The sequence below is a fragment of the Narcine bancroftii genome, chromosome 4 (genome assembly GCF_036971445.1).
Source record: "Narcine bancroftii isolate sNarBan1 chromosome 4, sNarBan1.hap1, whole genome shotgun sequence".
NCBI lineage: Eukaryota > Metazoa > Chordata > Chondrichthyes > Torpediniformes > Narcinidae > Narcine > Narcine bancroftii.
In genome coordinates, this window is record NC_091472.1 from 179,291,340 (window position 1) to 179,316,843 (window position 25,504).

The window sequence follows — 25,504 nt, forward strand, 5'->3', positions numbered from 1 at the left end:
TACCTAATTGACTTGTTATGTCCAAAAGAAATGGGCCAATGACAATTTTTCTCAAGCAAAATTAGGTCTAATGCAGTGGTTCTCAACTTTTTTTTTCCTCACTCACATTTCACCTTAAGTAATCCCTATGACATAGATGCTATGTGATTAGTAAGGGATTACTTCAGATGGTATGGAAGTGAAAAGAAAATGTTTGACAACCACTGCTATAGAGCAATACTTGCTGTAGATTTCTGCATGCTCTTTTATAAATTGTGCGTGTATCTTTTGTTAAATTGGGGTAGGTGGGTGGAGGGATTCCAGGGACACTCAGTATCTCTGGAGGAACCTCTTTTGCTTTGCTTTCTCCTATTGTTAGGCGTGGAGATTCTTTGCCTTGTGACAGCAAAAGTTGAAGTGAATCATGCATATTACATTTTTAATTTTCGAAAACATTACCTCTTGTAGATGTCCTCGATGGAGTGAAGATCTGCATCCATGATGTAACTGGCTGAGTTAATTTCTTGCCATGAGAAATTATCACATTTCAGCCCCTTTCATTTCTCCTATGCTATTTTTCATTCATGCTAATTTTTTTCATCTCCTCGTTAATTATAAATCTACAGTACATGCCAGAAAGTGTTCTACATCATTTCTCATGAAGACAGACACAAAAGATTTTGACAAAAAAAGGAACCTTTGAAAATCAAGTACAATACATTCAGCTGGAGCGGAGGAAAACCTCGGGGAAGAAAATATTGATGGAAGCCAGTGCCACAGAACATTAAAAAACAGCTCATTCAGCCCATCAATTCTATGCTAATCAGGCATTCATTTACACTATTTCCATTTCATTCTCCTCCCATTCCCATCAACACCCCCCTGAATCTATTAATCACATACAAAACTGTAAACCTTTGGGCTGTGGGAGAAAAGGAGCAAATCCACAGAAACATGTGGAGAAACACAAATGGAAGACATAGCCTTGGAGGGAAGGACTGAATGGGTTGCTGGAGATGTGAGGGTGCTTGCCCAGTTCTAGAGGACTGTCAATGTTGGGCATAGTGTAAATCAGAAAAGTAGCATACATAAATGTAATAATCACATGGAATTTAATTTTCAAGTCAGCAAGTTAAGTGGAAGCTGAATTCACCGTGTAAGAATTGCACAGAACAGTGAAAGGCCATTTTGGCCCACAAACCCATGCTGCCCAATGACAGCAAATTACCCTACAACCCCTGGTATGTTTCGAGTGGTGGGAGGAAACCAGATCAGCTGGAGAAAACCCATGCAGACACTGGGAGGGCATGCCAAATCCTTCCAAACAGTGTGCGATTCGAACCCAAAATCCCGATCGCTGGCGCCACCCCAGATCACCAGTATTTTCTGCATCAGTATTTGAAGAATCAATGAGTGTATAGCCTTCCTTACACCAATTATTGTGAAAGGAGAAAAGCTTAATAGATGATCTGGATGTTAAGGGTTTTTTTGTACAGCAGAGGTCAGAAAAAGATTGGAAGAGAACCATCAGAAAGCTGGTTCTTGCACCTGAGCAACGCACCCTCCAAAGGCATAAGCTATGAGTTGGCTATGGTTGATCAGGAAATGATTTTGAAAGGTATGAGAATAAGCAAGCAATGGCTAATGTTTAAAAAAAACTACATACTTTGCAAGTAATATATATCCCTTCAAGGCAAAAAAAAAAACAACCTCCCAAATAGGAAAATGGTCAGCCATGGCAATCAAGAGAATTAAAGATTGTGTTAGATCAAAGGGAATAGGCTTTTAACTTGGCTATTAAAAACCCTGACTGGGCAAAACTCAGAATTCTGTAAATAAGATGAAGGCACTGATAAGCAAAATGAAAGTGAAATGAGAGTTAGTTAAAAAGAAATAAGAAAAAACAAGTTGTAAAAACTTCTATTGCTATGTGAAAAGGAACAGTTGAGTGGAAATTTTTGAGTCTCTCATAAACTGAAAAGCTTTTGGCCAATTAGAAAATATAAAAGAGTAAAATCTTTTGTGTCTGTCTTCATGAGAAATGATGTAGAACACTTTCTGGCATGTACTATAGATTTATAATTAACGAGGAGATGAAAAAAATTAGCATGAATGAAAAATAGCATAGGAGAAATGAAAGGGGCTGAAATGTGATAATTTCTCATGGCAAGAAATTAACTCAGCCAGTTACATCATGGATGCAGATCTTCACTCCATCGAGGACATCTACAAGAGGTAATGTTTTCGAAAAGCAGCCTCTATCCTCAAGGATCCCCCACCACCCAGGCCATGTCCCCTTCACACTGCTACCATCAGGGAAAAAGGTACAGGAGCCTGAAGATGAACACCCAGCAGCCCAAAGACAACTTCTACCCCTCTGCCAACAGATATCTGAAAGGACAAGAAACCAGATACACTACCTCACTTACTCCTATTTTCTTGAACTATTTATTTATTTGGATGTAAATTGCACCCCAAAGTGTTCATTGAGGTGGTTGTGGAGAGAATGGATGCAATTCTTACTGTTACAAATCTCCTTTGATTTTGGAATGGTCACCAAAGATCGGACATGTTGTAACCACGCTAAACAAGAAGGGAATGAAAGAGGAAGCGCTCAGTCTGACACCAGGAGCAGGAAGATCCAGGAGTCTTTTTTTTAATCAATCATGCAGTTGGAGGCACTTGGAAAATAATACGATTATTAAACTGAATTCGAGTGCATGGTTCCTGCAAACTATATACAGTAAAACCTCTTTTATCTGGAATTCAAGCAACTGGCCAAAAAAAAGAGGAAAACAAATAAATAAAATTAAAATTAAATAATAAATAAAAATTTAAATATAAGATTGAAATTGTAAAAGTAAATGTTCTCTGAAGTTACAACTTTAAAACATAGACCTTTGGTGAAGATGGGAGCAAATACTCAGCCAGTGAAGTGACTTGATCATGCTCAGAGCAGCTGTTTGAACAAAGTGTGAAACAGCAAAGGTGTTGCCCAGGATGAAGAGATGGTTGATGGTGCTCGCCATTGGGTTGACTCTCTTCAAGTGTTTCCTTATCCCTGCTTAGTGAGGGTTGCTGGGTCAGAGGCTTTATCTCTAAAGTGGAGTGGTGGGTGGGGGGGGGGAGAAACTAATTATTTATAATGTTATTGTTCATTTTTCGGGAGATCCATGGTGGGGGAGGAACCTGCAGATACCACGACGGTTAAATGTTTTCAAAGAATGCAACTGAAAATAAAATGATTTATGGTTAATATATTCATGCATGTGAAGTTTGTTAAGTATAAGTACAGTATAATGTCTTTTAAACTGTTTATTCTTAATACTGTAACGTATGAACAGTCTTGCTGCATTGCAGGCAAAATAAACTTTTTCGCTGAACCTCAGCACAATCTTGAACTTCCAGCTTACTTCACAGTTGGATTTATTAGCCTAGCTGCAGAGATGGAGAAAAGAAGAAATCAGAAAATACACTTAACAGCATCTACCAATCCCCACCGGTGCTGGATACCAGGGGCATTACAGCATATGCAGAATTTTGACCATCTGTGTTATATTTTGTTGTTTATTTTTCGCATGTCTTTGAATATAAAGGATGAATCAATCGTGACCATGTATTCTAATGACTCATGTTTGAGGCCATTAAACTAAAAAAAAAGAATTTCGGTCATGGTGTTTAATTTGATTGTTTGCCAGCTATTTTACTTGTTTTTAGTGATCTAAAGTGTCCAGGGGTGGGTGACCTTTTCATTTTTAATTTAGGTATACAGTGCAGCACAGGAAGAGGTCATTTTGGCCCATAAGTCCATGCTGCCCAATTAACCTAACTGGGCTGTAACCATGCTTTATGTCTAAATTAAAAAAAAAATTAAAAGGTTGCCAACCTCTGAAATAGTCGATTGCAAATTTAGAATGTGGTACAACTTGTCTTCAATATACAAATGAAATAAGAGGAACTTGAACAGTCGTTTCGAGGAGTGGCATGATTCCTATTTTTTCCCCCTCCCAAGATCACAGGAAGCAGGATGGGGTTAAAGAAAGAGTTGCATCATCAATGGTCAGGGTGGACCCCAGCAATTACCTTTGCCTGTGGTCTTCAAGTGGTCAGGGTCTGAGAGGATCACACAGCATTTAGTTTTACACAGCCTCTAAACCCTGTTTACTGCTCTGTAAATCCACATTTATAGGTAGTTTGCAGCATATGTGTGATTAAGCAGTTTGGTTTTATTATTGGAAAACATTTATTCTTATTCCTTTGAACTTCCTTGGATTCACTGCATGCCTATTGGGTATTTTACCAGACAGAGAACCCTGTGCTGAAAATGTATGCATATGGTATGACAGATTTAACCGAACTGGTAAATACTGCCAACATGGTGAGCATTTCTTTCCTTCCTTAAATTACCACGTTGGTGAACCTCTGTTGAACTCAATCAGGGAAAAAAAACAGGAAGGCATCTGCTTTGTTACTGGGGGTTATTAAAGTAATTATCTTTTATAAGGCAGCTACAGTGCATAAATAAGAGCTACTTTGGGCTTTGATACCATAAGGCAAAGTACCTCATAAATATGGCAGCAAAGGGATGTAAAAGGATCAGTGGTTGGAGCTGATGTCATGCAGGGACTCGTTGAGCTGCACATCCAGCTGGCAGAAACAAGGTCATGAGACCCATACAATGCGGTAGGCACAGCATCTTTATTAATCATGATGTAGTGTTGCTAATTCCTTTAATCTGCTTCTTACTTAGATTTGCAACCCAGAACCTTGGTATTGAATTACCTTGATCAAAGCAAGATCTTTGGTGGCCTGTGGAAGTTGTTTTTTTTTGTGAAGAGCTCTGATTTGGGACTACCATTTGTTTGTTCTGGAGGGAATATAAATGCTTTTGACTAATGTGCAGTGCATTTCCTTTATTTCTTCTTTCACAACGTGAAGTTCATGGTCACGTTCACTTCCAGTGGAGGCCCAACGGGAAGAAAGCCTCTTTGAGTTGACATAAAATTTCAAGTCTTTTATTGCACTGTTACTGAAGTGGCACCATAGGAATTTATGACGTTCCACAAGACTGGTGGGCGCAAGGAGCACATCACAATTCCTGTGGATGAAAGCAAGTTAAATTAAACTAAAATCCAAAAGGACATTCTTCCTGACATTGTTCAGAAACAAGTCTTCAATTAATAGCAATAACAATTCATACAGACCAATGCTATTTAATCCTGGTATTGAAATAACATTTTTGACTGGCTGAAAGCAGTACAAAACACAGAACACTGAGCAGTGGGGCCTTGCTGTTTTACAGCTTTTCTCCAGTCTTGGATATCTTATTGTGTTCTGGAAAGCAGAGCAATAAAGGATAATTTACAGTCTCAAAGAATCTTTTTGCCCAGTACAATTTTGGAAGTCATCTGGCTAGAATTAATCAGGAGTGACCTGACGACTGGTCTATTCTTTAGTTAACTCTCAGAATCTCCAATAACTTGCTTTGCTAAGATTATAACTTCAATTTTGAGCACTTTGCCAGAAAAATCTTGCCAATATTTTTATCATCATCTGGAGACATAAAAGACTCAGCTTGAAAGCAGAATCAATGGTGGCCCTGATTTTATGAATGATTCTCCTCCTGCCTAAAAATTACTTTTCATCGAACCATACAGTTTGAAACTCCTTGAATCTGCTCCCAGAAAGACACGAGACACAAAGGACAAGGAAGTACCAATCAAGGGAAAGTCATTGAATGTCAGAATCTAATGAATAGAAGTATGTATAGGCCATTTGGCCAGTGAGCTCTGCTCTGCTATTCTATAAGATCACACGTGGCCATTTACCTCAACACTTTCCTGCACCACCTCTGGAACCCTTGATTCCCTTAAGGTCTTAATCTATCATTGTTGACAAGATACTGCAAATGCTCTTACATGATGCATGATGCAATCTGCTGAAGGAATTCTGTACATGAAGTAGCATCTGCAGAGGCAAGGGGGCAGTGGGCATTTTTGGGTCAAGGCCCCAGGCCCGAATGTACTCCACAGCCGAGCCTCCACAGTTCTGAGCAATGATTTACAGCCCTCTGCGTGAAGAAATTTATTTTCTCCTTGGCTTTAACTGCTTGCCCCTTACAATCCCTGCAAATACATTGTCTAGCCATGGAAGAATTTTGTAGGTTTCACTTTATTCACAGCCAGGACCTTTCTAAACTTTTGACAGAAGAGGGTTGGAAAGGGGGTGATGTATAAAATTAAGAACAAAACGAGACAGCACTTATTGGGAGGGATTTTTCTTACATTGTTATAGGTAACAAAAAAATCAAATCGAATATATCCACTGTAAAAAGATTTTTCCATCAACAAAATCTGGTGGAAATAAAATAGAATGGCTACGTAGATGAAAGGTTCACTTTCAACAGTGGTCTCTCGGATGCTGGTGTTTTCTACAACTCCCAGCTAATTTACAACATTTGTTCTGGGGAAGTGAAATGTTCTGGATTCTTACAGTTCAGATTTAATGGCATCTTGGTCACTGAATTACTCGATGTCAAACTTAGCACATGAACACAATGTATTGTCTGTCTAAACAATGGACACATTCATTTTAGTTGCAGAGGAGGAGTCGTCTCAATGTGCTTGAATGTCTGTTAAATACTAAGCATGATACAACATAAAAGAAGAGCTAAATATATTTGTGAGTCTTTCTGTGTGTGTGTGTGTGTGTGTGTGTGTGTGTGTGTGTGTGTGTGCACGCGTGCTGGATTTAGCACCCTGTGTTCAAACACTTTATTCTGCACATTGAATCACAAGAACTATTACATCTATAACTTTCATTTCTCCCAAACCCCGTAACTTCTCCTTTCTGCAGGCCTTGCTGCTTCATGGTAAGGACCACAGTCTAGCACCGGGGCGGACAACCTTGTGTGGACCGGATGGTGTGTCAGTGGTTGAACAGTGGGCTGTACTGATTTTGTAAGATTGAACAATGGTCCATTGAGAAACTAATCTTTCTCTTAACCCTCCTGTTATCAATTAGATTATTTATCAATTTATCTGCTACCATTAATAAAATAAATGCTGAAATGCAGACATTACGTAATTGAAGTTTTCGATTGTCTGAATAAAGTGCCTAATGTATAATGTGTAAGCATAAATGATGATAATTTATTGAAAAATAATCCAAAGAAAAAGTTCAAGCAACAAGATCAACTATATTCCTTCCAAAAAAAATCTATGATGGTGCATTTTAGGTCAGGGAAGGCATCTTCAAATCTGGAAATGCATCAAAAAATCATGAATTAGTCATTCAAATAACACAATTAAAAAAGAAGTCAAAAAGGAGAAAAATTAGTCACAATGTAAACAAAATAACTAACCCCATAACAGACAGCAGCCCAGTCAGTGAGAAACTTGATTCTGTTTGTTGTGTGAAAGAATCTTGAATAAATTTCTCATCATCATTATTTGGAGCATACAGGTTCAAAAATGTCCACACTTCCAAAAATATTTGACAATGTATCTGGCCGCAGAGTCTGTAACAATATTTTGAAATTTGATCTGAAGATTCATTTTTATCAAAATTGCCACCCCTCTTGCCTTAGAATTAAATGGAGATGAAATTACATATCCCACCCAATCCCTTTTTAATTACAAATTATTTTTTCAGTTAGATGTGCTTCTTGAAGAAAGTTACATCAACCCCCAGTTTCTTAATATATGTTAACACTTCCTTTTTTTTATCGTTCTGTTTAATCCATTAACATTAAAATTTACAAATTTAATCACCTTACTTATCTAAACCAAATATTGTCCACCCCCCCCCCCTCGCCTCTTCCTGCAAGTCTCCTCCAAATACAATAGAAATTTATGTAACAGGACACATCTCCTCCAGCAATCCAAAAAAAAGTGAAAAAGAGACAAAACTACAAAAAAATTTACAAATTCATACCTATAACAATGTAAGAAAAATCCTTCCCAATAAGAGTTTTCTCGTACAACGCTAACTTCCTCTATCTTACGGATTGTGACCAAAGTCGCAATTACACACATAATCCAGCAGAAGTCAACACCCCTCACTCCTCCCAACTCCCTTGGTACATTCAATATATAAGCTTTAATCACTTAATTAGTAGAAATTAATCAATTAATTAGTTAACTATAATTAAATTAGCATCGCAGAAATCAAAGGTAAAAAAGAACATAAAAGAAAGAATATTTCTTCAATTTCTTACATCCTGATTATAAAATTGGAATAAAAAAAAAGAATAGTTCATTGGAACAAGTCCACAGCAGTTGCTAAAGGCTGAGCTTCAGAAAGACTTCAAGCATATTCATCCGTTGGAGTAAAATTAGTAAAGAATCTTTTCTGTTGTCCTGGGACAAAGATCTTCAAAGTCGCAGGGGATCAAAGAACAAATTTATAATCTTTATCATAAAGAATTTTTTGAGCTGAATTAAATTCTTTCCTCCTTCTCAACAGAACTTCATGTCTTAAAGTTAAAAGCATAAGTCTTCAATGCAGAAATGCTGGAGCTGAAGGCCTCATACACCAGTAATCCACTGCCATAGAATACTCTATTGAACTTCTACAGATGCACTGCGGAAAATTTGTTGACTGGTCACATCTGGCTTAGTTTGGAAGCCCAGGAAGACCGAAGGCTGCGGAGAGTAGCAGGCCTTGCCGAGTCCAGCGCAGGTACCAATTCCCAATTAACTGAAGACATCCATGCCTCAAGAAAGCAGCCAACATCCTTTAAAAGAATCCCTCATCCTTCAGGCAGAAGATATAGAAATCTGAGGTCTGGCACCTCTACGGTCAAGAACAGTTTTTTTTCTCCCAACTGCTATCAGGCTCTGGAATCTCCCTGTACTCCCCTAATCATAACACTATTCCAGGACCACTGAAAATCTGCCTGTGCTATTGTAACATCACATTTTTTGCATTAACTACCACTGTAAATATTTATCTTTTTTTTTCTTGTGCTGCATTTATCATCACCAGCATACATCACCATCAACGTGTCCTCCTGTTTAAGCCACGACTGTGGCCATTTTAATGCATAGGGTTACCAAACCTTTAGACAGAGCAAATTGATGAATTATTTATTTTACTTATTTTAGATTTCAGCTTTATTGTTAGAGTATATACATGATGCCATATACAACCCTGAGATTCTTTATCCTGCGGGTGAGGCAGAATTGCCATATTCAATTTATTCAAATATTTTAAATTATTTTTGTGTTCATTTTAATTCCCTATAATTTTGATCAATTATTTTGCAAACTTTTTTAATAAATTTAATTTCATTGAACAGATTTAAAAGTGTGAGGGCTATGAACCAATTTTAGTGATGAACATTCTGACTCCTTAGCACTCACACTGATGCTTCTCCTAGTCTTGATCCACAGTAAGAAGAAATGATTCGTGAGGAGGACCAATGGGTCCCGATGCCAAGAGATTTCTCAGGTCTGGATTCGTGCTGTGGACTTGCAGAGCCATTAACTCCCAACTGGATATCACTATGTCTCCTGGTTATCTGATTTTGGCATTTCCATTACATTTAGAAGTCCTTATTTATTGCATGAAAAGATGTTGAACATTTCAATATGCTACATTTTGCAGTGTTATATTTTTGCAGCATGTTGTTTTGGTAAATTGAAACACGTGAGTGAGAGGTTGTTTTGGGTGGTTCAGATTGTTCTTTTTCTCAATCTCTGCAGGTAGGTTAACAAATCCAACTGTGAGATAAGATGGAAGTTCCAGTTTACATTTATTCCCACATGCTGAAGTGCAGAGAAGTTGTTTATTTTGCCTGTTTTGCAGCAAGTTTATTCATACATTACAGCGGAATAAAACTCCAGTACAGAGAGCATTTCGATATCATTTCAGAGTTTGGGCAACATTATTTAATGAGGTTCTTTCAGATTAATGAGTTTTTTTTAAATGAGATGATATGAAAGCAGTTTCTGTAATAATTATAATGTTCTCTCCAGTACCTTTCCTTTTTAGACAGCAAGACTTATGTTTGCCCATCTGCATTGTTGGCTCCTAACAGAATTTCCACCATCGACTCCCTGCCAAGGCAAATAAACACCTCCTGCAATGATGTAGCTCTAATAATCTGATGTCAAGATTGGCTGCTGCATGGCAGAGTTATTGAATGAAGATCTACCGGGACCAATGCCTGAAGAGGGCGCACAAAATCAGTGAGCCGGTGCGGACTCGAAAGGCCAACATGGCCTGTTTCCGCTCCGTAAATGGTTATATGGTTAAGTCTTATAGCAGTGGTAATAGAAACTGTCCTTCATTCTGGAGTTGACATGATTTCACATTCTTGAATCTTCCTTCTGACAGGAGAAGGGAAAACAGTGGGTGGCCAGGATGGGAAGAGTCTTTATCCAAGGCATCAAGAGTCGATGGAGGGAAAGGAGGTTTCATTCACAATTCTCTGCAGTTAAAATGTGCAATGGACTCCAGGGCATCACCTGACAAAATATCAGTCCAAAATGATAATTGGCCAGCCCACAGATGCCGTTTAGTGCACAGATCAGGTACCAAGGCAAGTGCATCTAAATTTAACCTGCAGAAAAAGGAATGGCAGGGGTGTATGTGATATCATGTATGTACACTGACAATAATTTTGTAATCTGGTATTGCAATGGTTATTGAGAACTCTGCACCCTCCACTTTCTGTCGTCAATATTTCACCAGATAACTTTTATCAATTAATGATTTAAATATAGAGAATTCAATGTGAATAAACTCATGAAAACTGCTTGCTTTGAATCCCATTTACTTTACAATGGATTGAAAATGAATGCAAGTTACTGATGAAAGTGACAGGATTCACTGTTGCTTGAAGATCACCTCCACAGCAGGTTCAAGTGAGGGTGGATACTGGATTAAATATTGATCCAAAATAATTCCTCCAGGTTGATCCTGCTTTGCTTCTTCCCATTTTGTGGTAGTAGCATTAATCCCTGCAAAGACAATGTCTCAGGCACTGGGAATGACCTATGAAATAATATTCAGGATCATGTCATGACTATTTTAAAACATCAAATTTCAAATGAAAGTTTTTTGCATCACCTTTCTGATTTTTTTTTCTCTCTTTATTCTTTTTCTTGGTTAGTCCCACAGTAGTAATAAGTAGGGGCATAGAATTGGATATCACCCCATATTCCACTGAGGGAGCCCATTGATGTGGTCTGTATATATTTTCCAGTTTCACATAACCTGTCTGTTTCTCACTCCTCCTGGTCCATCCAGGTTCTCTCTTCACCATTTCCAATTTTCCTTCCACCCCATTACCAAGATTTGTTATTCTCCCCCAAATGGTTCCAACTTCCTATCACATACACACTAACACACCTGGCTTTCTTCTTCTTTGACTTGCTTTTCCTCTTCCCATTTGATTCCATCTGCCAATTATCCTTCTTTGATCTGGTTCCACTTCCCATCTTCCAAACTTTTATTTCTACCTTTGCCCTCCTCTCGCCCTCCCATTTGGATCCATCTACCAATATTTTTTTTTTGCAATTTGTTTCTACCTGTCATCTACCTCAACTTGGCCATTTAGCTTCATCTGCCCATCAAACCCCAACCGCCTATTTACACCTATCACCACTCCTTCTCACCTCTTTATACTGGCTATCTGGCCTCTATGCTCTCAGTCCTGAAGCAAGATCTCAACCCAATTTGTCGACCATTTCTCTGCATCCACTGGTTGACCCGCTGACTTCCTCCAACAATCTGTTTGTTTTTTGCTCCATAATCCAGCAAGCTGAATTCTCTTGTACCTCTCTTGTATTCGGAGCTTCACAAGTTCCAATCCATGTGTTTGACAGATGGCAAGGCTGGTGGTGGGGTCCTGCTGTCTGTTCAGTCCTTGACAGGAACTCTGCACTGCAATGGACCCCACCAATCTGCAATGACTCTCGACGGGGGCATGATGGAAGAAAGAGTGTGCTCCAAGGGAAAAGGCATGTCCCCTCACCTCCCTAATGATGTAATGTACACTTCCTTCACAATTCTTTGAGCTGGTAACAAAGGATATCCTTTATTTAAGGAGAGGCCTGAACCATTGACTCCATTCTTGATGAGGGGCTCATAGCTGAAACATTGACTGCTGTGGATGCTACATGACTGTTTTCTTCAGCACTTTTTTGTGCTATTTATTTTCCTGTCTATCAAAATCCTCAATGTGTCATTTCCTTCCATATCAGTTGGTACTTTCAAAAACTTGCTCTGCAAAATACTGCATTTAAGTAAAGATAATTAGTTTCCTTCATTTCTGCATGACACTCTGTGGTAATACAACCACTGGACTGTCTGTGCCTGTCTGTATTCCTGCCTGCCTACTGCAGGAGGCAATCCACTGTACCAGCAGGGAGGTAACCTGGGAGGCTGGCTCCGCCTACTCCGTGCCAATCACAGGACCCATATAAAGGCTGATGGCAGCCCTTGTGTAGGCACTAGAGCACCTGGAGCCAGAAGGGATACTGAACCTTGTGTGCAGGTTTTAAGCTAATTAAAGCCTGTAGCACGGCCTTCGTAGCTTGAGCTTGTTTGTTCCCACTGCCACCCATCACAATTTAATTAGCTTAACTTTAAAAGAACCATGGAGAAGTTTCTCAGCATAGAAAAGCTGGATATCGACCCCCCAACTCCCAGAAGCTCCAGCCCACTTCAAGATCTGGAAGCATGTGATCGGGGCAATCATCCACACCCAGGCTGAGGTCATCAATTCAGACTCATGGTGCTGTGCACAAAACTGGCCCATTGACATTCCAGGTGACCTGTGACTGCACCAAGTACAAACCGGTAATGTTCATCCTGGAAAGCATCTACCAGCCTCCAGGTACCTGCTTAGCATCAGGCTATAACAAAAGGGTGAAACAGTAGAGGTTTACCTTGGGGCACTGTGTGAACTGGCATGTCCATGCATGACAGAGACCAGGGTGAGCACTGGGGAAGTGGAACAACTCATCCAGGATGCATGTGTGGGACGCCTGCGATCAATGGCGACCTGACAGAGACTGCTGGAAGAAACCAATGCTTCCCTTGTAAGGGTCATTGATGTGGTCTGTTCTCTGGAAGATGCAGCCCACGACACAGAAGACTTTGATGCTTACCTGCCGCCTCCCCTGGCCTGGCTCACACAAAGAACTGCCACCGCTGAGGGGCCCTATTGTGGAGAAGCGATCGCCGCCGCCAATACATCCCACCACTGTAAGTACTCTGGGACCTGGATACTCACAAAAGAACTGCCCTGCGAGGAACTGGTGTGGTAAGAAAGGACACTTAACCAAAATGTCCCTCTCCAAACCCGCCGGAAGTGCTGTAGCCCTCTGTGACCAGTCAGAAGCCCCTCTTGACCCTCCGGACGCCTCCACGTGCGATTATCGGGCAACGCCATTGCTTTGCCTGTCACATCTGCCTGCACCAATGACATCATATTCAGCTTGGCCATCGAACCACATGGCACGACCATTGTGGACCAACAGACTTCCGCCTGCACTGAACACGTCACTTCTGCCCTTCTGACCTGACAATGCGGTCAACATGGGTGCGCACAGCCAGCCCCAGACAACACGCTCATTGCACCCCACACCAGCACACGCTATGTATCAGATGATGATGCCAGCACCTACTAAATGATACTCGCCATCGCCAGCTTGGAGCAGTGACTTAGACCCCGAGTTGGTCTTAGTATCCAGCATGATGTCGGACAACATCCCCCATGGACTCGAGCACTTAATGATGGACATCACTGTCAATGGGAAGGTAATAAAATGCCACTATGATAGCGGTAGAACTGAAAGCTTTGTGCACCCGCATGTGGACCGTACGCTGGCATTCAAAGTGAACTTTTCCATCGTTGTTGCATCCCAGGACTGGATTCCTGTTCTGTAAATTTAACTGTGGGAGGGGAAATGTACAAAGGGTTCAGGCTCCTGGTCATGACAAAGCTCTGTACCCCCTTCATCCTGGGACTAGATTTCCAGTGCATCTCCACAGTGTCAGTCTAGCTTTCAGTGGCTCACTCTCCACACTCACCATCCAAAATGCCAAACCTAGCAACTGCCTCTGCCCCACCTGCAGACCGTCCACCCTATGGGTACCCCCTCCCTTCCTCTTCAACCACCTGACACCAGACTGCAAGCCCATTGCAGCCAAGAGCAGGCATTACTGTGCATCCGACAGGGCCTTCATCAAGGCCAAGGTGCAACGGCTTCTGGCGGAAGCTGTAATAGAGCCCAGCACTAGCCCATGGCGAGCCCAGGTCCTGGTGGTCAAAGGGGGCAGTAAACCGAGGATGGTCATCGATTATAGTCAGATCATTAACTGGTACACCCAGCTGGATGCCTACCCATTACCTTGTATTGCCTGCATGGTCAATGAGATAGTCCAGTACAGGGTTTTCTCCACCATTGACCGAAAGTCAGCCTATCATCACCTTCCCATCCATGCCCAGGATAAGCCCTATACCGCTTTTACCAGTTCTGCCTGGTCCGTTTTGAGTTCACAAATGGAGTCTCTGTGTTCCAGAGGGAGATGGATTGTATGGTAGACAGACATCATCTAAGAGCGACCTTCCCATACCTAGACAATGCCACCATCTGTGGCCATGACCAGTAGGACCACTCTGCTAACCTGGAGAAGTTCCTCCAGATGGAAAAGGTATTAAATCTCACCTACAATAGGGAGAAGTGGATGTTCAGCACCACCTGCCTCACCATCCTTGGACGCGTCATGAAACATGGCCCTGACCCCGAATGCATGTGCCCTCTGATGCAGTACTTGGCTAACATAACCTCTTATTCTCTGATAAAGCTGCCATCTAAGAAGCCATCCTGGTGAAATTTTCCTTACTTTATGGTAAGTCTGTCCTTTATTTCAAGAGAAGAGTCAAAAATTGTACACAAATACTCCAAGTGCAGTATTACCAAGGGTAACTGTAGGAAGACATCTTTCTTCTTCTGTTTAAAACATCTTGCAAAGAAGGCAAGTATATTGTTTTAATATTTAATTTTAATTTTAAAAATATATAAATGTACCACATAGTAACAGACACTTTCGGTCGATGAGCCTGGTGCTGACCAAATACCCTAATTTACCTACAGCCCCTGTAACCTTTTTGGAGGTGTTATAAGTAGATTATGGAGAAACACGTGGCTTCTCTGCCTGTCTGGAATATGTGTGTATTGAGGGTAGTCAAATGTCCTCCCTGTCTGAAACTCATTCGGAAGTTACATCACCTGTCAATCAAGGTTAGACTCCGGCCAGCCATTAGTGCACACCTTGTCATTGGCTCATTTAAATTGCCTTAGATCATTATTTGCTTGGTGCCCAGATCTGAACTGCATTTAACATTTTTTCTCTCTGCCTCATGGTCCAAGCCCTGGACATCGCTCCATGCCAGGTTGCCATTGTGGTCAACACTGGAAGTGTCACTTTTCAGGTATGCTCTATACTTAAGCTGAGCCTTAGTATGGCAATAGATCAGTGCTTGCAGAGGGCTACACCCCATTGGTACAAAAAACAGGAAGTGTGCGTGAAAGTCCCTGTCTGTAGAGTGTGACATGTGTGTGAGAGTGCAGGCTCTAGGCAGCCACTGGTCTTGGAGTCCATCCTGGGTCTGATGTTGTTTTGCAATATAGTAATTGAGTATTGTTTGATGTTCTCCCCTGTTTATCTCCTGTGTTTTCCTTAAAGTTACCTGTGATTGTAACATTTGTGTCCAGACTCATCTCTCTGTCAACCCAATGAACCTGATATTCTTCCAAACTCAATAGGAGGATGGGAGAAAGCTGCACCATGCAGAGGAAACCCACGCAGACATAGGGAGATCATGCAAACTCCTTTGCGGAATTTGAACTGGCTCTATAATAACATTGCATTAACTGTATCAACCTAGTGTGACTTCTCAGAATCTCAGAGTTGTAAGGAGATATAGTGGGAAAGAGACCCTTCAGCCTATCTAATCCATCCTAACAATCAACCACAATGTCCATTGTTTGACATTAATTACCCATATTCATTGACATCAGCCACCCATGTTCATTGATCAAAATTGATAGTTGCCTTTTATATTCTTTCCAACATTCTGATCAACTCCTCCCAGATCCTACCATACACCAACACATGAATGGCAACTTGTATTTCTTTTCATGAAGTCTTCAGCAGACACTAGTCATTGACATATCCATACCTGACCTCCTGGACATACGTTTGGGAATTTTCTTCATTATGATGAGAATTCTGTAGAGGTCTTTCTTGGAATACCAGTCCCTTTGTAATTACTGAGCTCACCAGTGCGCTCTTTCTTCTTAATGATGTTCCAAACCGTTGGTTTTGGTCATCCTAACGTTTAAGCAATGTCCCTTACTGTTTAATCCTTGCTTTTCAACCTCATAATGGCTTCTTTGACTTTCATCTGCCCCAATATGTGCTTTTGAAGTCTTAATGAATAGGCAACTGTTCCTCTGCTATAAATGATGTAACCTTTTCTGGGCAATAGCCAAAAGTGTTTTGCCTTTCATCCAAAAATTATATGCTTATTTTTATTTGTTGTTCTTTTCTGGACACTTTTGTGTCTGTGAGGTACAGTACAACTCTTGCGATTGGATCAACTGCCTCAGTATAGTGCCTGAGTAACTGCACTCCTGACTTAAGTCGCAATAGACAGATCATAAGATCCTCTCTGCATGAAGGGTTTAAAAGAAATCATGTTTTTAAACATTCCTCTTCTTTCAAAAATCGAATTGTTCAGAAATATCCAGTAAAATTTGCTAAGCCAATGGTGAACTTAATGTTTCAAATGCAAACACAAGGAGAATCCCTAAAATCTCTTTTCAGTTAGCAGTCAGTTATGGCCTGCTATCGATCTATCACTTGGGTCAGAGCTTGATGGTTCTTCCAAATCCAGCATGCACATAAAAAGAAAATGATCATTAGGCATGTGCGACAACACATATATTAAGTAAGCAAAGTAAATTAATCTGTTGAGTGCAGCAAAGAAAGTTCACCAGATGGAATACCACATTCATGAAATAATCACCATTGCAATAACAATGTGGTGGATGGCATTGCATCAACTCCCTCACAGACCTTAGTTAATAGATAATTAGCTTAAAGTCAAAGATTAGTCATTCAAAATTGAAAATGTGTGCAGAAAATTATAACCGAGATACCAATGAAAATGACTCATCCTGAGATCCTCCCATTGCAAAGACTGGCAAAGAAACACAATTCAAAAAAATATTTTTGATGTCATTATTACTGATTATTGAAAGTGCAAAATGAGGTCAGTAACCAAAAATAAGCATGAATAACGTTTATTATAAAGTTGTTTATGGTTTGATATTTTTGGTATTGCTTTACTTGAAGGTCTGTTCCAAAATACTGGAGAATAAAAGGTTCTGCACAAAAATGCCCAGCGATATCAGAGGAATTGATTTTTTTAAAAAATGTTGGATTAGGTACTGGAGAATAAAAGGTTCTGCATGAAAATGCCCTGCGATATCAGAGGAATTGATTTTTTTTAAAAATGTTGGATTAGGGCTTATCATGCAAGCATGAAAGGTTTAAATCTCCAGCTCCCCGAACTAAAGCCATCACATGGAAAGATAAACCAGGGTTTCACTTCTGAGCTCAGAGAATTCCTTTGCATTCTGGAATGTTTTATAATTCGCAGCAATGCAGGTCTATTCAGGGCACATGACAGAAAACTTTGGGGAAATAATTCATACGTCAAGTGAATGCAATTTTTAAATGCATCACTGGCATTGGATGAGTTAAGCTGCTGTCCATGCAGAGGGCAAGTGAATGGTGCCTAATGGTATTTATAGGAAATTGAACTATGCCTGCATATGAGCAGCTGATATGGAAATAAATGTTCATAACCAAAGGCTTCTGACTGAGTTATACCCTTCAGTCATTCCTTTTGTGAAAAAAAATACACCATCTTCAGCTCTCTTTTCCAACCAAACTATTGCATGTTTCGCTTTAAGTGGTTGGTTGACTGATCCCAAACAGTAATGATGATGGGTTTATTACAAATATTGTACGAGTACATACGCAGTGAAATTCTTACTTGGTGCAACAGAACAGGTACTTAAAAAACGACTAAATTCCATACATTAACTGAGAAATAATTAATAAATACCAATGTAGGTAGTTGATAAATATACAGAATCAGAATTTATTGTCATGAACAAGTCACAAAATTAGATATTATGTGGCACCATCATAGAGCAAATATTCTTACTTTACACTATCTTATAACAATAAATATGAAAAAAACAAGAGTGCACAAAAAGTAAGGCAGTGTCTTTGGTCATTGATTCTTCAGGAACCTGATGGCAGCGGGGAAGAAGCTGTCTTTGTGCCACTGAGTGCTCGTCTTTAGGCTCCTGTACCTTTTTCCCCAATGGTAGAAGAGTGAAGAGGGTATGGCCTGCGTGGTGGGGATTTTTGAGGATAGAGGCTGCTTTTTTAAGAAACCGCCTCGTGTAGATGTCCTCGATGGAGTGAAGTCTGGTGCCCGCGATGTCACAGGCTGAGTTAACGACCCTATGGAGTTTATTCTTGTCCTGAGATTTGGCGCTTCCATACCAGGCAGTGATGCAAGCAGCCAGAATGTTCTCCACAGTAGAGTTTTCAAGAGTCTTTGGTGATGTACCAAATCTCCTCAGGCTCCTCGCCAAGTATAGATGCTGGCAAGCCTTCTTGATGATTGCAGCGACATGGAGGCTCCAGAACAGATACTCTGAGATGTTGACATCCAAGAATTTGAAATTCTTGACCCTCTTCTCTACTGAGCCCTCAATGAGGACTGGGATGTGTTCCTCCTGAAGTCCACAATCATATCCTTGGTTTTGCTGATGTTATTATTACACCACTCAACGAGCTGATCTATCTCCCTCCTGTACCTTCCTTATTGCCGTTTGTGATTCTGCCGACCACTGTGGTGTCATCAGCAAATTTGTAGGTAGTATTGGAATTGTTCCGGCCACACAGTCATGGGTGTATAATGAGTAGAGCAGTGGGTTAAGTACGCATCCTTGACGTGTGCCTGTATTGATGATCAGAGAGGAGGAGACATTGTTTCTAATTCATACTGACTGCAGTCTTCTGATGAGGAATTCAAGGATCCAGTTGCAGGGGGTGTGGGGGTGGATGGATACAGAGGCCCACCCCCACCCCACCCCCTGCAACTGTACAACAGGGAAAGAGAAAAGTAGTGTTATTATACTGCAAATCATCATTTAGTCATGTCGAAACAATCTATGATTCAAGTAACAATGGGAGTGTGAAGAACCTGATAGCCATGGCAAAGAAACTGCTCTTGAGCCAAGAAATGCTGCCCTTCAGGTTTCCGTACCTTCTGCCCACATGTAGCAGTGAGAAAAGGTTGTGACCAGGGTGATTGAAGTCCTCAGTGACGTTGGCTGCCTTCTTGAGGCAGCATCTCACATAGATTAGTACCACCTAGATGAACGGGGGGGTCTATCTCATGACCAGTGGGGTATCACAGGCACCGTGCTTGGCCTCCCAAACTTCTCACATCAAAGCTAACAATGAACCTGCGAGGACCAAGAGGGAGGGGAGCAAATGAGTGACGAGATAACAACATGGAAAAGCACGTGGTTATCTGTTTATTTGAAATAAAACCTAAAGCATTGAGCTTTTTCAGTGATTGAGAAATGTTGACCCAAAGTTAACATGCAGGAAATTAGGAAGGCACGGTTTAAGCAGTGTTTAGCGGAATGCTATTACAGGGCCAGTGGCTTGGGTTTGAATCTGGTGTTGTCTATAAGGTGTTGCAGGTTATAGAGGTTGGAGGTTAATTGGTGTGTTTGGGGGGCACAGGCTTGTTGGCCAGATGGGCCTGTTTCCGTGCTGTATGTCTAAATTTAAAAACTATTCTAGGTGGAATAATCAAACTTATTTCTAGGTACCTAGACAGGGGAATTCAATCACAATGAAAAGCAAGAGGGGATGTTCCCAACATCTCCAACACAAAGCTAGTTTTATCAATCAGACAGGCTTAAAACAGAGGCTGGGTCTTCTCTTGCACTTTCTCGCTCTCCACTACCATGACTGGCTCAGGAACAGTCAGAGCTCATGTCGACATGCAGTCAGCAATTAGGCTGATATTACAGACAATGTAAGAAGAGCAGCAGAACTCATTGTTCAGCATGCAGAGGGCAAGCACTCAGTTGTTCAGGTTTCACAGACTAGTTGTCACCACCAGTCATCGTCACCTCTGACCTTTCAGTGTCATTAACACTGGCATCAAGATGAGGATTATTTCCAAATTCACGGTGAATTCAAATAGCTCCATCATTGCCATAACTATGAAAAGGCAGGGGCTAAATATTTTGATGGATTGTATGTTCTCGTGTAATCTTAGATTTTCCCTTTCGGTTTGAAAGATAAATATGCTGCAGGGGTCCAAGGTCCCCACCTGCCTCAAAAGGGCATCCATTATTCCAGAGGCCAAGAAGAGCAGGTTGGCCTGTCACAATGACTATTGGCCAGTGGCATTGATGTCCACTGTGATGAAGTGCTTTGAGAGGCTGATGATGGAGCAAATCAACTCGACTCTCAGGACCCACTGCAGTTCACCTATCCTTACTTGAGGTCAACGTCAGATGCAGCAGGTAACAAACATAGCCAAGTCCATCGTAAGGCAGCACTGTTTACAAAGCCAGCAATTTGGACCGGGATTTGAGTCCCACGCTGCCTGTAAGGAGTTTGTACATTCTCCCTGTGCCTGCGTTGGTTTTCCCCAGGGGCTCCAATTTCCTCCCATCGTTTGAAAAGTACCGAGGGTTGTAGGTTAATTGGGTGAGAATTGGGCAGCATGAACCCATGGGCCTAAATGTTCTGATGCGGTGCTTCATGTCTAAATTTAAATTTAAAAGATCTGACCTCCGATCCATTGCAGACATCCATGTGGGGGGGGGGGGGGGGTTGCCCCCCATCAACCTAGTCACAGCCTCTTCTCACTCCTACCTTCAGGCACCTCTAGGATCAAGAATAGTTTTTTTTTCCAGTAGGGTTATGGTGAATATATTTTTAAATCTTGTTACAAACCCAGAGGACTCCAAACTTCAACAGCAATAGAAATTCACCAAAACAATGGTTACTTCAATAAAAGATGCCATTAATTTTCTTTATACATAATAACAGGATCAAATTTTAACTTATTACTATTAACTTAACCCCCCCCCCCATTATAATTCTAAGCCCACGTGTAATGTCCAATCATTCACTTTTCTTTCCTCCAAGTTCACCAGTATCAAGCAATTCTCATACTGTGCACTTTCCACTAGGCTCTGATGCTTAAAGTTGAATGGTTACTGCTCAGGAAGGTTCTTGTTGGTTTCAGAGAGAAATTTCTTGCTCGATGGACACACACAAACTGATTTCCTCTAATCAGTAATTTCAGTGTCTTGCCAAAGAAACTTGGCCCATCATGGGCCTTCCAAATGATAACCTCTTCTTCCAGGACACCACAGAGTTCCTCTTGTTTCCCTTATTTCAGGAGAAACATTCCAGCCAGCAATTTCCTTTTGTAAGGACTACAAGGGTTTTGAACAGGCTGAACTCAGAACTCACAACCCATCTTCAAAATGGGGTTTTTCAACAAGCCTGCCAGCTTGCCATTTTGCAGCCTCAATATCTACTGTAGAACGGACTTTTTTTTCTCTTAAAAGAGAAATCACCTGTCTGTTTTTTTCCTCTCTCTGCTTGTAAAAACCAAATGACTTCTAACAGGGCTCCAAATCCAATCTTTGAAAGATCTTATCAGTGTCTCTGAACCTGGACTTTATTGCCCTTACACAATAGATCAGCATTCTTCATTGCTTCTGTAAAGTCAACCAAAGCCTCAAAGTCTAGCTTCAACAAAGCTCCAGGATTTTAAATGAGATGACTTTTGTGAAGTATTATTGTTTGTGAAGTGTAACCTACACTAATCCCCCACAATCTATCTCTTTTAAAGACATATTTATCCATAACCATTCTAACAATCTTATATTCTTTTTTTTTCTTTTAATTTTATTCAATAAGTTTACCATCAGAGTTTTCTTTATAAATATCAGTTCATTTGCAGCAAATATGAGTTTTGGGCATATTTGTATGATAATATACTTATTATCAAGTAATGGAAACATTGATACAGATAAATATAGGACTACATTGTCCACTCACACATACCACAGCTAATGTCTTAGGCAGAAATACTTCATCTACATCCAGTCTCTTCATGCCTTGTTGAGATATCTTTACATATCCAATGTCAGTTAAGGCTAAATTGTTGAGACTTCCACAAGTTCACTGGGGTCTGACATAAAAATTAGGAGCCATTTTCCACAAAATCCAATGTGAATTTATTGTTCTCCATACAAGTATAATGACCAGCTGCACCTAAATTTGTACTTGTCGCAGGTAAACAGATACACAAGCTCAACCAACAACAACAGTGAAAAAATTACATTCATAAATGGAAGACAGGGTCTGGTCATCTTAAAGATATAGTTTTAGAAAGAACGAGGCATATTTTAAGGCTTTTATTTATTTTGAAAATTTGGAAGCAACTTCTTTCCATCCACTCTAAGTTTGAGTTTTCTCACAAACCTTTACCTTTTCTCCAAAGTTGCTTCCTAGAGGTGCCTTAAGTTCCTTCGTGGACTGGGTTGCTTCCGGCAATAGTCAATACATGCATTCTCCAGATTATGCATCATTAATATGTCTCACTTGCATCCTGCAAATTGCCTCTCAGTTGTTGATATTTTCTTGGTTATTCAAGGGATAATCCGAGTACTGCATCAGTAGTATGACATCCAAGCTTTGGATGTATTCATCAACTGGAATTTTATCAACCAGAAATCCCATTATACATACCAATTGAAATAACCTATATATAGCAATGACACAAATATTTGTATGAAACTATTGTTTCTTAAGTTTTTTCTTGTGTATGATGAAAGCTCCAAAAAATTTTTGTAGTAAAAATATTGAGCCATTTTTTATTTCTCCTGTTGAGAATGACCATCCTTCTGATCCATCGACCCAATATTTGAAACGGAATTTTCTTTGCATTATTTTTACTGTTTTGTGACCTTCCATATGCTAATAAGATCAATTGCGTCCATTGCATTTGTGACAAATTTATTGTGTTTCCATTTAAATTAATGCAAATTGGTGACCCCCAAACATGACAACCTTTTCAAACATGCTGCTGCCTTCATGAAGCAGTCGAATGCAAGCTTACATCAATGCAAAGGTCTCCTGATGATATTCTGGATGGAGGTTGAGGATTTATGGAATATTAATCCTTGAAATCGAAGATGGGAGAACCAGTCTGCCTGGGTAATGTCTTGGGATTTCTTAGTCACTGATATTGAGTGGCCTCAGACCTGGGAGCAGATGATGGTTAAAGTAAGGCTTGTGGTGCAGAAGGTCTAATAAAAGAGCCAAGTGATAAAATATAGGTCAGCATCACATCATGGGAATAAGGGCCTGTAATATGCTGTAATGTTCTATATCCTTAAGCATAAGACGCTGGATTGTTTCCTATATTTATGCAAGATTATATTTCAGGCAAAGATTGTTGATATCAATGTGGAGCTCTTGCAACATCTTGGAGTACAGAAGAGACTTTTAAAAAAAGTAGTTCAATAGTATACATAGATAGCTACCCTAATTCAAACCAGTCAATTTAACCTGAAAGAGAAACAGCTAAGCTCATTAAATATTTAAAACACAATAGTCTACTTTTTCCTCAAGCTGACAGGCAGGACATTTAGAAAAACTGTGAGGATTTTGTTTGACTGGTTTAAAATTTGGGTGGCTCGGTTGGCATCATAGAGCAATGCTGTTGCAGTGCCAGCGACTGGGGTTGGAATCCCGCCCGCGCTGTCCGTGAGGAGTTTGTACGCTCTCCCTGTGCCTGTGAGGGGCTTCCTCCATTTGCTCCATATTCCTCTCACTGTTCAAAATGTACCAGGGCTGTCGGTCAATTGTGTGTAGTGGGCTTGTGGGTCAGAAGGGCCTGTATGTCTAAATTAAAAAATATAGTGAGTTTTACCATGGCCAGCAGTACACAGTGCTTTAAACAATTCTTTTTAAAAGGTTGGGAAGCAAACTATAATTGCAAAATAAAATCTTCACGGCTTTGCATGGAATGTTTGGTTCCAGGGCTGGTGCGGAGACATATGAGGAATTGAAGAAGGGCGGTTTCAGACAGTAGATTTCATCTGTTCAGCATGTGCCCTTTCCGTCTACCTCTACTGGGTGGCGCTGTTGATTCATCTCATTAACCGTTGATCATCTGCTTGTCTGATACAAAATTTACATGATCAGTCCCTTTCAGTTTTATTTCATCAACAACTGACAAAAGGGATCTGAAGGTTTAATCTTTGACATTATCAACAGAATTTATTCACTGTTTAGTTGGCTGAAGTTTTTACTGATGAACCCCAAGGCCCCTTTCAGAGGGTTTCTGTGTGATTTGCTCCTGAGGTCAAAGTTCAGTTTGTCTGGATATCAGCTCCTGGCAGCTGGAAGACATTAAGGTGGCATTTACTGGTTTAAAGAAATATAAGATTAAGACAAGGGGCAGTTAGTTACTGGGCTAGTGAGCACATCAGTTTACAATGAGGAGAGAAAATTATGAAAGGGGTTAAACCAGGCAAAAAGGCCTGTGCGCTGCCTGGTATAATATATTTTTAAGGAGCTGCAGTTGAGCAAGGGGTATCTGTTCTGCAAAGAGTTGACATGTTTCTTGCAAGAAATATTTTCTAAAAATTAGTGGATTTATATTTAGCAGTTCCAAGATATCTAAAGGCTCAAGCGAGGTGGATTGCTGCCATTTAAGTCCAACCGTCGAAAGAATTTCCACATAAACAGATTAGCTTATGAGTTTCTATTGCATTGTTTCAAAAGCTTCCGATCGCATGACCATCTTTCTCAAGAATTCACAGAAAATCTCAAAAATATATCAGTGGGAAAACAACAGAAGTTAATTCAGTCACTTATTTGAACAAAATGTGAAGTGGGAGGGGGTTGATTAAGAGCCACAAGTACTTGAAAAATTCTGCAATCTGGAGTATGTAGAATTTGGTAACCACTATTTATTCTTAATACTCTGGTTTGCTTTCAGTGTATCCAAAGTAATTCTTAAAATGGAAAGATAATAGCTTTTTCTCCCTCATGCTTATTATATTTGCTGCTAAAATCGCCCAGTTAAAATGAGAAGTTAACCAAGATGTAGAAGTATTTTTCTTAGACAAAATATTGTTATTTTGATTTTATAAAAATAATTTTTGTGAAGGTATTTAAACAGCAAGGAACCCAACTGCTTGGTTGACGCTGTTAGCATGGGCTTACACGAAAGGAAGTGAATTGGAGAAATGAGATGCATAGAAAAGTGACAAAAAGAGTGAAGAAAAAATTCAGGGAATTTGTAGAAGAGGAATCGGCCTTTATTTTAGCTCATAGAAGATCTTGGAAATTGCTTCAA